This window comes from Tursiops truncatus, chromosome 1 (genome assembly GCF_011762595.2).
Source record: "Tursiops truncatus isolate mTurTru1 chromosome 1, mTurTru1.mat.Y, whole genome shotgun sequence".
NCBI classification, from domain to species: Eukaryota; Metazoa; Chordata; class Mammalia; order Artiodactyla; family Delphinidae; genus Tursiops; species Tursiops truncatus.
Genome location: NC_047034.1, coordinates 177,952,103 through 177,965,418, shown reverse-complemented (window position 1 = coordinate 177,965,418; position 13,316 = coordinate 177,952,103).

Here is a 13,316-nt window from a genome sequence, read left to right as displayed (position 1 = left end):
AGAGAGAATGGTGGAATTCACTGCCACAGAACAGAATAAAGAAAAAAGAATGAAAAGAAATGAAGACAGACTAAGAGACCTTTGGGACAACATTAAACGCAACAACATTGGCATTATAGGGGTCCCAGAAGGAGAAGAGAGAGAGAAAGGACCAGAGAAAATATTTCAAGAGATTATAGTCAAAAACTTCCCTAACATGGGAAAGGAAATAGCCACCCAAGGCCAGGAAGTGCAGAGAGCCCCATACAGGATAAACCCAATGAGAAACATGCCGAGACACATAGTAATCAAATTGGCAAAAATTAAAGACAAAGAAAAATTATTGAAAGCAGCAAGGGAACAGGGTAAATAACATACAAGGGAACTCCCATAAGGTTAACAGTTGATTTCTCAGCAGAAACTCTACAAACCAGAAGGGAGTGGCATGATATACTTAAAGTGATGAAAGGGAAGAACCTACAACCAAGATTACTCAACCCAGCAAGGATCTCATTCAGATTTGATGGAGAAATCAAAAGCTTTACAGATAAGCAAAAGCTAAGAAATCAGCACCACCAAACCAGCTCTATAACAAATGCTAAAGGAACTTCTCCAAGTGGGAAACACAAGAGAAGAATAGGACCTACAAAAACAAACCAAAAACAGTTAAGAAAATGGTCATAGGAACATACATATTGATAATTACCTTAAATGTGAATGGATTAAATGCTCCAACCAAACAACACAGGCTTGCTGAATGGATACAAAAACAAGAACCGTCTATATGCTGTCTACAAGAAACCCACATCAGACCTAGGGATACATACAGACTGAAAGTGAGGGGATGGAAAAAGATATTCCATGCAAATAGAAATCCAAAGAAAGCTGGAGTAGCAGTACTCATATCAGATAAAATAGATTTTAAAATAAAGAATCTTACAAGAGACAAGGAAGAACACTACATAATGATCAAAGGATCAATCCAAGAAGAAGATATAACAATTATAAATATACATACACCCAACATAGGAGCACCTCAATACATAAGGTAACTGCTAAGAGCTGTAAAAGAGAAAATCAACAGTAACACAATAATACTGGAGGACTTTAACATCTCACTTACACCAATGGACAGATCATCCGAAATGAAAATAAATAAGGAAACAGAAACTTTAAATGACACAATAGACCACATAGATTTAATTGATATTTATAGGACATTCCATCCAAAAACAGCAGATTACACTTTCTTCTCAAGTGCGCATGGAACATTCTCCAGGATAGATCACATCTTGGGTCACAAATCAAGCCCAGTAAATTTAAGAAAATTGAAATCATATCAAGCATCTTCTCTGACCCCAGCGCTATGAGATTAGAAATCAATTACAGGGGAAAAAACGTAAAAAACACAAGCACATGGAGGCTAAACAATACATTACTAAATAACCAAGACATCACTGAAGAAATCAAAGAGGGAATCAAAAAATACCTAGAGACAAATGACAATGAAAACACGATGATCCTAAATCTATGGGATGCAGCAAAAGCAGCTCTAAGAGGGATGTGTATAGCTATACAAGCCTACCTCAAGAAACAAGAAAACTCTCAAATAAACAATCTAACCTTACACCTAAAGGAACTAGAGAAAGAAGAAAAAACAAAACCCAAAGTTGGCAGAAGGAAAGAAATCATAAAGATCAGAGCAGAAATAAATGAAATAGAAACAAAGAAAACAACAGCAAAGATCAATAAAACTAAAAGCTGGTTCTTTGAGATGATAAACAAAATTGATAAACCATTAGCCAGACTCATCAAGAAAAAGAGAGAGAGGACTCAAATCAATAAAATTAGAAATGAAAAAGGAGAAGTTACAAGAGACACCACAGAAATACAAAGCATCCTAAGAGACTACTACAAGCAACTCTATGCCAATAAAATGGATAACCTGGAAGAAATGGACAAATTCTTAGAAAGGTATAACCTTCCAAGACTGAACCAGGAATAAATAAAAATATGAACAGACCAATCACAAGGAGTGAAGTTGAAGCTGTGATTAAAAATCTTCCAATAAACAAAAGTCCAGGACCAGATGGCTTCACAGGTGAATTCTATCAAACATTTAGAGAAGAGCTAACACCCATCCTTCTCAAACTCTTCCAAAAAATTGCAGAGTAAGGAACACTCCCAAACTCATTCTACGAGGTCACCATCACCCTGATACCAAAACCAGACAAAGATGTCACAAAAAAAGAAAATTACAGACCAATATCACTGATGAATATAGATGCAAAAATCCTCAACAAAATACTAGCAGACAGAATCCAACAGCACATTAAAAGGATCATACACAATGATCAAGTGGGATTTATCCCAGGGATGCAAGGATTCTTCAATATATGCAAATCAATCAATGTGATACACCATATTAACAAATGGAAGAATAAAAACCATATGATCATCTCAATAGATGCAGAAAAAGCTTTTGACAAAATTCAACATCAATTTATGATAAAAACTCTCCAGAAAGTGGAGTGGGCATAGAGGCAACCTACCTCAACATAATAAAGGCCATATATGACAAACCCACAGCAAACATCATTCTCAATGGTGAAAAACTGAAAGCATTTCCTCTAAGATCAGGAACGAGAGAAGGATGTCCACTCTCACCACTATTATTCAACATAGTTTTGGAAGTCCTAGCCATGGCAATCAGAGAAGAAAAAGAAAAAAAAGAAATACAAATTGGAAAAGAAGAAGTAAATCTGTCACTGTTTGCAGATGACATGATACTTTACATAGAGAATCGTAAAGATGCCACCAGAAAACTGCTAGAGCTAATCAATGAATTTGGCAAAGTTGCAGGATACAAAATTAATGCACAGAAATCTCTTACATTCCTATACACTAACGATGAAAAATCTGAAAGAGAAATTAAAGAAACACTCTCATGTACCACTGCAACAAAAAGAATAAAATACCTAGGAATAAACCTATCTAGGGAGACCAAAGACCTGTATGCAGAAAACTATAAGACACTGATGAAAGAAATTAAAGATGATACCAACAGATGGAGAGATATATTATGTTCTTGGATTGGAAGAATGAATATTGTGGAAATGACTCTACTACCCAAAGCAATCTACAGATTCAGTGCAATCCCTATCAAATCACCAATGGCATTTTTTATGGAACTAGAATAAAAAATCTTAAAATTTGTATGGAGACACAAAAGACCCTGAATAGCCAAAGCGGTCTTGAGGGCAAAAAACGGAGCTGGAGGAATCAGACTCCCTGACTTCAGACTATACTACAAAGCTACAGTAATCAAGACAATATGGTACTGGCACAAAAACAGAAATACAGATCAATGTAGCAAGATGGAAAGCCCAGAGATAAACCCACACACCTATGGTCAACTAATCTAGGACAAAGGAGGCAAGGATATACAAAGGAGAAAAGACAGTCTCTTCAATAAGTGGTGCTGGGAAAATTGGACAGCTATATGTAAAAGAATGAAATTAGAACACTCCCTAACACCATACACAAAAATAAACTCAAAATGGATTAGAGACCTAAATGTAAGACCAGACACTATAAAACTCTTAGAGGAAAACATAGGAAGAACACACTTTGATATAAATCACAGCAAGATCTTTTTTGACCCACCTCCTAGAGTAATGGAAACAAAAACAAAAATAAAGAAATGGGACCTCATGAAACTTAAAAGCTTTTGCACAGCAAAGGAAGCCATAAGCAAGACAAAAATATAACCCTCAAAATGGGAGAAAACATTTGCAAACGAATCAACAGACAAAGGATTAATCTCCAAATTATATAAACAGCTCATGCAGCTCAATATTTAAAGAACAAACAACCCAATCCAAAAATGGGCAGAAGACCTAAATAGACATTTCTCCAAAGAAGACATACAGGTGGCCAAAAACACATGAAAAGCTGCTCAACATTTCTAATTATTAGAGAAATGCAAATCAAAACTACAATGAGGTATCCCCTCACACCAGTTAGAATGGGCATCATCAGTAAATCTACAAACAACAAATGCTGGAGAGGGTGTGGAGAAATGGAACCCTCTTGCACTGTTCGTGGGAGTGTAAATTTATATAGCCACTGTGGAGAGCAGTATGGAGGTTCCTTAAAAAACTAAAAATAGGGCTTTCCTGGTGGTGCAGTGGCAAAGAATCCGCCTGCCAATGCAGGGGACACGGGTTCGAGGCCTGGTCCAGGAAGATCCCACATGCCGCGGGGCAAGTAAGCCCGTGCGCCACTACTACTGAGCCTGCGCTGTAGAGCCCGCAAGCCACAACTACTGAGCCCGTGTGCCACAACTACTGAAGCCCGCGCTCCTAGAACCCGTTGTCCACAACAAAGAGAAGCCACCGCAATGAGAAGCCCATGCACCGCAATGAAGAGCCAACGCAGCCAAAAATAAATAAATAAATTTAAAAAAAACCCAAAAACTAAAAGTAGAATTACCATATGACCCAGCAATCCCAATACTGGGCATATACCCAGAGAAAACCATAATTCAAAAAGACAGGGCTTCCCTGTTGGCGTAGTGGTTGAGAGTCCACCTGCCGATGCAGGGGATGCGGGTTCGTGCCCCGGTCCGGGAAGATCCCACATGCCGTGGAGCAGCTGGGCCCGTGAGCCATGGCCGCTGAGTTGCGCGTCTGGAGCCTGTGCTCCGCAACAGGAGAGGCCACAACAGTGAGAGGCCCGCGTACCGCAAAAAAAAAAAAAAAAAAAGACACATGCACCCCAATGTTCACAGCAGCACTATTTACAATAGCCAGGTCATGGAAGCAACCTAAATGCCCATCTGCAGATGAATGTATAGAAGATGTGGCACATATATACAATGGATTATTACTCAGCCATAAAAAGGATCAAAATGGGTCATTTATAGAGACGTGGATGGATCTAGAGACTGTCATACAGAGTGAAGTAAGTCAGAAAGAGAAAAACAAATATCGTATACTAACACATATATGTGGAACCTAGAAAAATGGTACAGATGAACCGGTTTGCAGGGCAGAAATTGAGACACAGATGTAGAGAACAAACGTATGGACACCAGGGGGGAAAGTGGCAGGGGTGCTAGTGGTGGGATGAACTGGGAGATTGGGATTGACATGTATACACTAATATGTATAAAATGGATAACTAATAAGAACCTGTTGTATAAAAAAATAAATAAAATAAAATTCAAAATGAAAAAAAGAGTATCCCCCTCTTGCCACAACTAGAGAAAGTCTGCACGCAGCAATGAAGACGCAATGCAGCCAAAAAAAAAAAAAAACCTGGAAAAAATAAAAATCAACATGAGATTTAAAAAAAAAATTAATCAAATCCCTCTCAGAGGCCTAGGATGCGATAAATTCTTGCATAATCTGTTATTATGCAGGAACATTCTGGAAACTGTAGCTTCCCAGGAGTCCCAAGTGTCTATTATCTTGATGCTACTTATGCTCCCTTTTGTGGTTTTGGAAGTCCTTGTGAATTACCATGGAATTCAAAATAGTTGCACAAGAAATCTGAGGAAGGCTTTGCAATATTAAATGATTCATCTGACTGTTAAATCTCCACATATGTAGGAAGTAGCATGAGGACTGTAATAGTGGTTCTTTACAGGAATTAACTAGAGGGACATTGAACCCCAGAATGGCAAACAGTTTTAATTTTTATAAAAGTATTTAATAAAATGTAATTAAATTTCACAAAATAAAAAGGTCAGATATATTTAAACAAACTAGATATTTGATTTTTATCAAGTATACGATTTTAATTTTATAGATAATTTTGAAACTTTCAGAAGAAAAATACTTTTTTTCTGGCTGCACCATGCAGCTTGCGGGATCTTAGTTCCCCCACCCGGGATTGAACCTGCACCCTCAGCAGTGAAAGTGTGGAGTCCTAACCACTGGACCGCCAGGGAAGTCCCAGAAAAATAACTTTAAAACAACATGAAAAAATTTTAACTTAATTTAATTTAATATTATGGACCAAATATATACTAATTTATGAATTGTGTGTCTTCACCACCCATGCAAACATTTCTACGCCATCAAAGAACGTAGACACCTGTAATAATTAAATCCAGTCATCTTTGATATTTTCGTACCTTTGTCACATAAAAGCAATTTTTCTTTATTTTGTTATTTTGAAGATTTCTCTGTTGAAGTGGAAAAGAACACATTCAACACTGGCTGGGTTTGCCACTTATTTAGATGTAGGGTGTATGAGCCCCATTTCTACACTTGCTCAAGGCCCACAAGTGGTAGTGAATGTGTTGAGAGGCACATAGTAGGCAGTCAAGAAACCTTTCTTGAATGAATGGAGTGATTGAATGAATGAGTGAATGAATCAATGAATAACTCCAGTCTCAGAGTCTGCCTACTTCTTCACGACCTAAAGTTTTACTTCTCCCCCTCTTCCTTGGGAAATCGTTCTGGTGTGTAAACCCCAGCCAAAGCTGTACGGTTTTCCTTTCTCACATTTGCTTTTCTGCAAATGGCTCACATTTACTGAGGGTTTACTACCTGCGAGGCACTGCTTTATGTTTACATAGTCCCCTAAATTATACCTCACAGCACCCTTCATCCCTAGGGCACGAGAAGCTGGGTAGCCTGCCCAGTGTCCCCTGGCTGGAAAGGAACCGAGAAAGGGTTCAAACTCAGCTGTTTGGCTCTGCAGCCCATGCTCCTATCAAGGACTCTTAACCTTTAATCTTGTAGACCTGACGCTTGTGGTGTCCCACAGAATGATGTTCTTAAGTTTGTAAATATAATACAAAGGATTACAAAGGAGACCGATTGTATTGAAATATACTTACCAAATATTTAAAAACCGATTTGTGATGTAGTAATACATGGACTTCTTCATGATCACATACCTTCAAATTCACCTTTGGGTAAATGGTATTTGGGGATATCTGCAAGAACCGTAATGTGATATGAAAACTAATTTCTATTGGTGCAACACCACAGGTACTGTTTCTTTGTCTATGTTTGTGAATTTTTTAATTCAAAATTGAAGGCTAGGGCTTCCCTGGTGGCGCAGTGGTTGAGAGTCCGCCTGCCGCTGCAGGGGACACGGGTTTGTGCCCCGGTCCGGGAAGGTCCCACATGCCGCGGAGCGGCTGGGCCCATGAGCCATGGCCGCTGAGCCTGCGCGTGCGGAGCCTGTGCTCCGCAACGGGAGAGGCCACAACAATGAGAGGCCCGCGTACTGCAAAAAAAAAAAAAAAATTGAAGCCTAGGTTTCCATTAGAGATTAGTGAAAATGAAAGATGTAGTTGTCCCCATCCAAATTCACACACCCCTGAACTTTGTGCCCCTTGGGCATCTGCAGAGCTCCACATCACAACCCCTGTACCAAGTCCCTTTGTTGCCTTTCAGGCCAAGATAAATGTCTTGTTTTGAGACAGGTACTCAAAGCTTAAATAGGTTTAGCTCTGGGAATCTGCTCTGACTCTAAGAAGAGCCATTTGCACTTTATTTTTTTCAAATCCTTCCATGAAATCCTGTCACTGTATCTCAAGGCAAAAACTTTAACTATACAATTTCTAGCCCTCATCTTCTTCAACAAGATGGTATATCTTTATGGCATATCATTTTCTCTGTTCCTCTCCTGTGATCCCATCACCACTGAATTTAAACAGATTGCAACTATTGATAAATAAATGTTTTCTAATCTTAATAATAGTAAATACTTACGGGTGGCTTCCTGCATTGCAGTAGTGTTTCAGCACATTATTTTACGTAGCCTCTTACCAATTCTAGGAGGTAAGAACTAATGTAACTCTTCTAATGCTAAAGAAACAGAAGCTGAGAGAGTTCAAGTAACAGCCAAGTATTAATGGCAGCATTTGAGTATTTATTCTAGGCCAATGTTCTAGCTCTGTCTTTATAAACTCTTTTAATCCTTATGAGAACACTTTGAAGTTATCCCTGTTCTATAGGTGGGGAACCCAAGGCATGAAGGATAAGTAATTTGCTCAGGATCACTTAGCTAGCATGGGGCAGATCTGGGCTGGACCCCAGACAGGCCACACTCAGAGCAAATATCAATACTTTCCCACCACTCATGCTGCCACATTTAAGGAACGAGGAAGCCAGGGATGGAATGAAGTCTCATTCCAAGGTTGCCTTAACATTTGGCCACCGGTTGTGACTAACTCAGGAACTGCCCGTAATGGAACTACTCATTCCTGTGAATGAATAAAAAGATGTGTTGACTCAGCAACCAAGACTGAGACAGTCAACTCAGTGGTTTGAGAGCTGAGTCGAAAACCACAATCTCATATACGTGAATGATTGCCAAGAAACTGACAGTTTAAACTTTGAGAAGTGTTACAAAGAGTGGAATCAATAGCCCATAGTAGCCACTTTTTAGATAGAGCCAAACCGAAATAATAATAGTAACAAAATTCAAAAATTTTTTAAAGTTAAGAGCTTGTCATCAAAAACTATTAAGTAAACAAGTGTTCTGTATTTTTAAATTCTGCTGGAGAGAGTTGCCATGAGCCACTAAGGGTTGGGCTGCAAATGACAACTGTTGCCACAGCAATATCACTCCAACAAGCAACGTGACCTTGAAGTTTATGACTTAGAGCTAAAGGTCAAATTCTGCCTGTAGGGTATTGGCTCCCTGCCCCTAGCGTTCCCTTTAGCCATGGGGAAGGTAGGGGTTTTAAAATGTATCTGATTATCTCATACACTCAACTTTTGTCAACTAACATTCAAATATTTTTCCTGCAAATAAAAAGGACAACATCAGGAGATGGATTTTGTTTCCTTCCTAAATTTATTTTTATAATTTTTATTGGAGTATAATTGATTTAAAATGTTGTGTTAGGGACTTCTCTGGTGGCACAGGGGTCGAGAATCCACCTGCCGATGCAGGGGACACGGGTTCGATCCCTGGTCTGGAAAGATCCCACGTGCCGCGGAGCAACTAAGACTGTGGGCCACAACTACTGAGCCTGCACTCTAGAGCCCAGGAGCCACAAATACTGAGCCCGTGTGCCACAACTACTGAAGCCCGCATGCCTAGAGCCCGTGCTCCACAACAAAGAGAAGCCTGCACACCCCAACAAAGAGTAGCCCCCGCTCGCCCCAAAGAGAAAGCCCGCGCAAGTAACAAAGACCCAACACAGCCAAAAAACAAAAAAATGTTGTGCTAGTTTCTGCTATACAACAAAATGAATGAATTAAACATACACAGATATCCACTCTTTAATAGATTCTTTTTCCATATAGATCATTGCAGAGTATTGAGGAGTTCCCTGTGTCATACAGTAGGTCCTTATTAGTTATCTATTTTATGTATAGTAATGTACATATGTCCATCCCAATCTCCCAGTTTATCCCTCCCCCCCTTCTCCCTGGTAACCATAAATTTGTTTTCTACATCTGTGACTCTATTTCTGTTTTCTACATAAGTTAATTTGTACCATTTTTTTAGATTCCACATGTGATATCATAGATCTTTCTCTGTCTGACTTATTTCACTCAGTATGACAACCTCTAGGTCGGCCCATGTTTCTCCAAATGACATTATTATTATATTTTGTTCTTTTTTATGGCTGAGTAATATTCCCTGGTGGTCCAGTAGTTAGGACTCCATGCTTTCATTGCCGAGGGTATGGGTTCAGTCCCTGGTCAGGGAACTAAGATCCTGCAAACAGCGCAGCATGGCCAATAAATAAATAAATAAATCAAAAGCGCATTCCCTCCGAACTTTTTTTTTTTTTTTTTTTGTGGTACGTGGGCCTCTCACTGTTGTGGCCTCTCCCGTTGCGGAACACAGGCTCCGGACGTGCAGGCTCAGCGGCCATGGCTCATGGGCCCAGCCGCTCCGCGGCATGTGGGATCTTCCTGGACCAGGGCACGAACCCACGTCCCCTGCATCGGCAGGCGGACTCTCAACCACTGCGCCACCAGGGAAGCCCCCTCCGAACTTTTTAAGAGCAATCGGTATTATCTACCAAATAATTCCACTCACTGGAGTGATGTCAATCCATTTCTTCCTCCAAGAAATCTACCTCCTCGTCTTCTGGGTTTCCATTCTAATGGAAGATCCCTGCATTGGTTTTCACTAAGATTTTTTTCAGTGAAATGTCGCCGCACTAAATAACAGTTCCAACGTATGTGTGTGCAAACTGTGAATACTTTATATATGCCTACTGGGTCCATCCCATCCAAGCCACCTCCAAGTTTCCTTGTTACTGTCGTTATTCTCCATCCCTTATCGATTTAATAAATTCAATCCAACAAGCATTTCTTGAATGTCTAATGTAAGTGTGTCATGATCTAACCCCCTACCTTCTCCTGCTTTAAGTCCCACCACTCCCCTCTGGTCTGACTCCCTTGCTGTTTTTTAACATACTAAACACACTTCTGCTTCAGGGCCTTTACGCTGCTCCCTCATCTAAAATCTCTTCCTCCTGCTTTCTATATGACTTCATTTTACTCAGGTTTCCTCCTCAGGAAAAAAAAAAAAAAAAAAAGGCTTCCTTGACCACTCTCTATTCCCTGTCATTCTCCATCTCCTTTGGAGGACATTGTTTTTTCACTGCTGTGTTCATGGCACCCAGAGTAGGACTGTGCACGTGACAGGCCCTCAGTAAGTGCTTCTTGAATGAGTTTTGCTGTTTCGTGAGGCATAGAAAGATAAGGAACCATCCCAATAGCTTTTACAACCTAGAGAGGGAGGAAGAAGTTTATGCACATTAGGTAAGGCCACACAGCCTTATAGATTCTATATTAGGAGGACAAAGTACTATGGGAATATAGAGAAAGTTTCCTGGAGGGATTGGCACTGCGACTGGGTTTTGCAGGATGGATAATGCATTGAAAGTATAGTACAGAAGCATAGGGGCATTCCAGTTAAGAGGGAGAAGCATGAAGCTTGAAGAAGGCAAATACAGGGTATGTTCAAGGAACAGATAAAGTGAGCGAGGGAGAGTAAGAGGTCAGAATGTGGCAGATCAGGCAGAAAAGAAGTTTGAACCACAGTGTGGAGGGATTTGAATGTCATTGGCAAACCTCCTATTGATTTTAATCCCCTACATAGCGGCGCACTGCCAGTCCGCAGATCCACAGAATGTTGCAGACATGCAAAAGGTCTCCAGGTTCTCACCCTGGTGCAGCCACAGTTTAACAATCTGTGGAGTACGTGGGCCTCAAGAAAAGAAAGGGATACAAGATGCAGTCAACAGGTAGGGAGTCAGGAAAGTTCTGCTAGGTTCAAATGTGTGTTGCTGGGTGGAATGTTGATTACTTTGCACGTTGAGAGAAACGTTGGCATAGCTCCTGGATTATATGAAGACATTACTGAAGCAGAATTAAAGAACTACAACAGGAAATAACAAAAAGGGACTCAACATTTCAATTCCTTTGAGCTTAGCGTTTTAGGTAAGAGAGATCTAGGGCCTCACCAAGCTACGGACAGGCATTACTATTCACATTTTACAACTGAAAAGGGTTTTTTAAAGCTTTGATAACCCATATTGAAACCCTAATCAGATCTTACTCTACTTCCAGAAATAAGGTGCCAGTAAGAGCAGAGCACAGCAGCAGCTGTTTTCCGGGAGAAATGAGAAACAACGGAGCCCACGGCAGAGCCTTGTTTGCCCACACGGCTCTGCAGGTTTTCCAATAAGTTATCAATGAGGTGATGAATACACAGGATGCTGCAGAGCCTGGGTTTTGATTCTTCAAAACACCCATGGCTCCAGAGACCGGGGACAGGGTCAGTGTCGTTCCCTCGCGCATCCACCGCCCTCTGCCACCAATTGGCCACCGGAGCCAATCTGGGACGAGGAGGTGGGGAGCGTCGATTTCCTGCCTCCCCCTCCCAGAGCGCAACCTTCCCCAGAAGTCCGCAAGGTCGTTAAGGGGCAGCGACCCCAACGTGACTGGCCGCGTGGTTCAGGGCCCGTTCTCGCCGCCCACAAGGAGTGGGCCTGAGGGGTCACGTCGCGCAGCTGCTAGAGCCGGCCATGAACTCACACAGCGTCCCACCACCGAGCCGCGTGCCGCCCCCGCCTCCTCGCGCCCGACCCGCCCCGACCCGCCCACTGCGGTGCGGCTCAACCAATCCAGGCGCAGCACGACCAGGCCGACGGAAGTGGGTCTGACGTCACTGCGGGTCAGCCGGCCCGTTTCCGGCGCTCGGCTGGCCGTGGGAGTTGTGCGTCGTGGCCCGCGGCTGGGGGCGCTTTTCACACGGGGTGGGAGCAGAGGCGAAGGTATCCTCCGGGCCCTCACAGACCTCGGTGTCAGAATTTCCCCCTTTGAGCCAGCGCTGCTTCAAATGTCAGGGCTCGCCCACTCTTCTCCGGTCTCGCCAGCCTAACCTTTTGGGGGCTTGTAGGGGAAATTCGCAGTTCCTGTCGGACCTCTCTAGGGAGTGCCCTGAACCCAGCCTTTACTGGATATTGAAAAAATGCATTTATTTGATGCCACAAATGGGTTCTTTATGCCCAGTAACTGCAATTAGAGCTTCCATCCCCCCAACCTTCCCCCGCCTTTCAGTGAAGAGAAAGCAGGTGAAAATAAAATGACGTGGGAAATAAGATTAAAATAGGAACAAGAAATTGGTTGAAATCACATCGTGAACTTCAGTATTCTACAAATGTAAAGTATTAATCTATAGCCATAGTCAAAGAAAGGAAGGAACGTCTTACAGGGTGAAATCAGGATAACACCTGCAAGAATTTATCAAACACCTGCTATGCGCCAGAGGCTGCAATAGATGCTAGGGATTCAGCAGTGACCAAGACAGGAAGGTCCTATCATGGCGTTCACAGGATTAAAGGGAGACATAATAAATAAGTAAACAAAAGATAAGAAAATGCTGAATAAGTGCTATCAATGAAATAAAAGGATACATTCATAGAAAGTGAGTGTTATTAAGCAAGATGTAAGTGACCCATGAAAAAATAATAAATAACCTGGCAGCAGCTTCTTTGCTATTTATTGTGATATGGCTACTTCCAGGAAGTTGCTTTGTAGAACCAGTATCAGAAGGGCCATGGTTCGCTGTTGGCTAATGTAGGGGCCGCAAAAACTTTACCTTCTTAAGGCCTCTGGCTGGACCTGAGAATTAAATTGACATTAAGATTTAGAAAAAGCATGCAAATTAATATAAACTTTACCATGACCTGGGAGATTTTGTAAGGAATTGGAAGACCCAAAGAAGAAATAAAACCCAGGTGTATATACACTGGGTTGAGCAAAAAGTGGGAATTGTGGGAAAGTAGAAGAAAATGGGGGAAATTAGAGGAAGTTGAGAGTTATTTTAACAAAGTC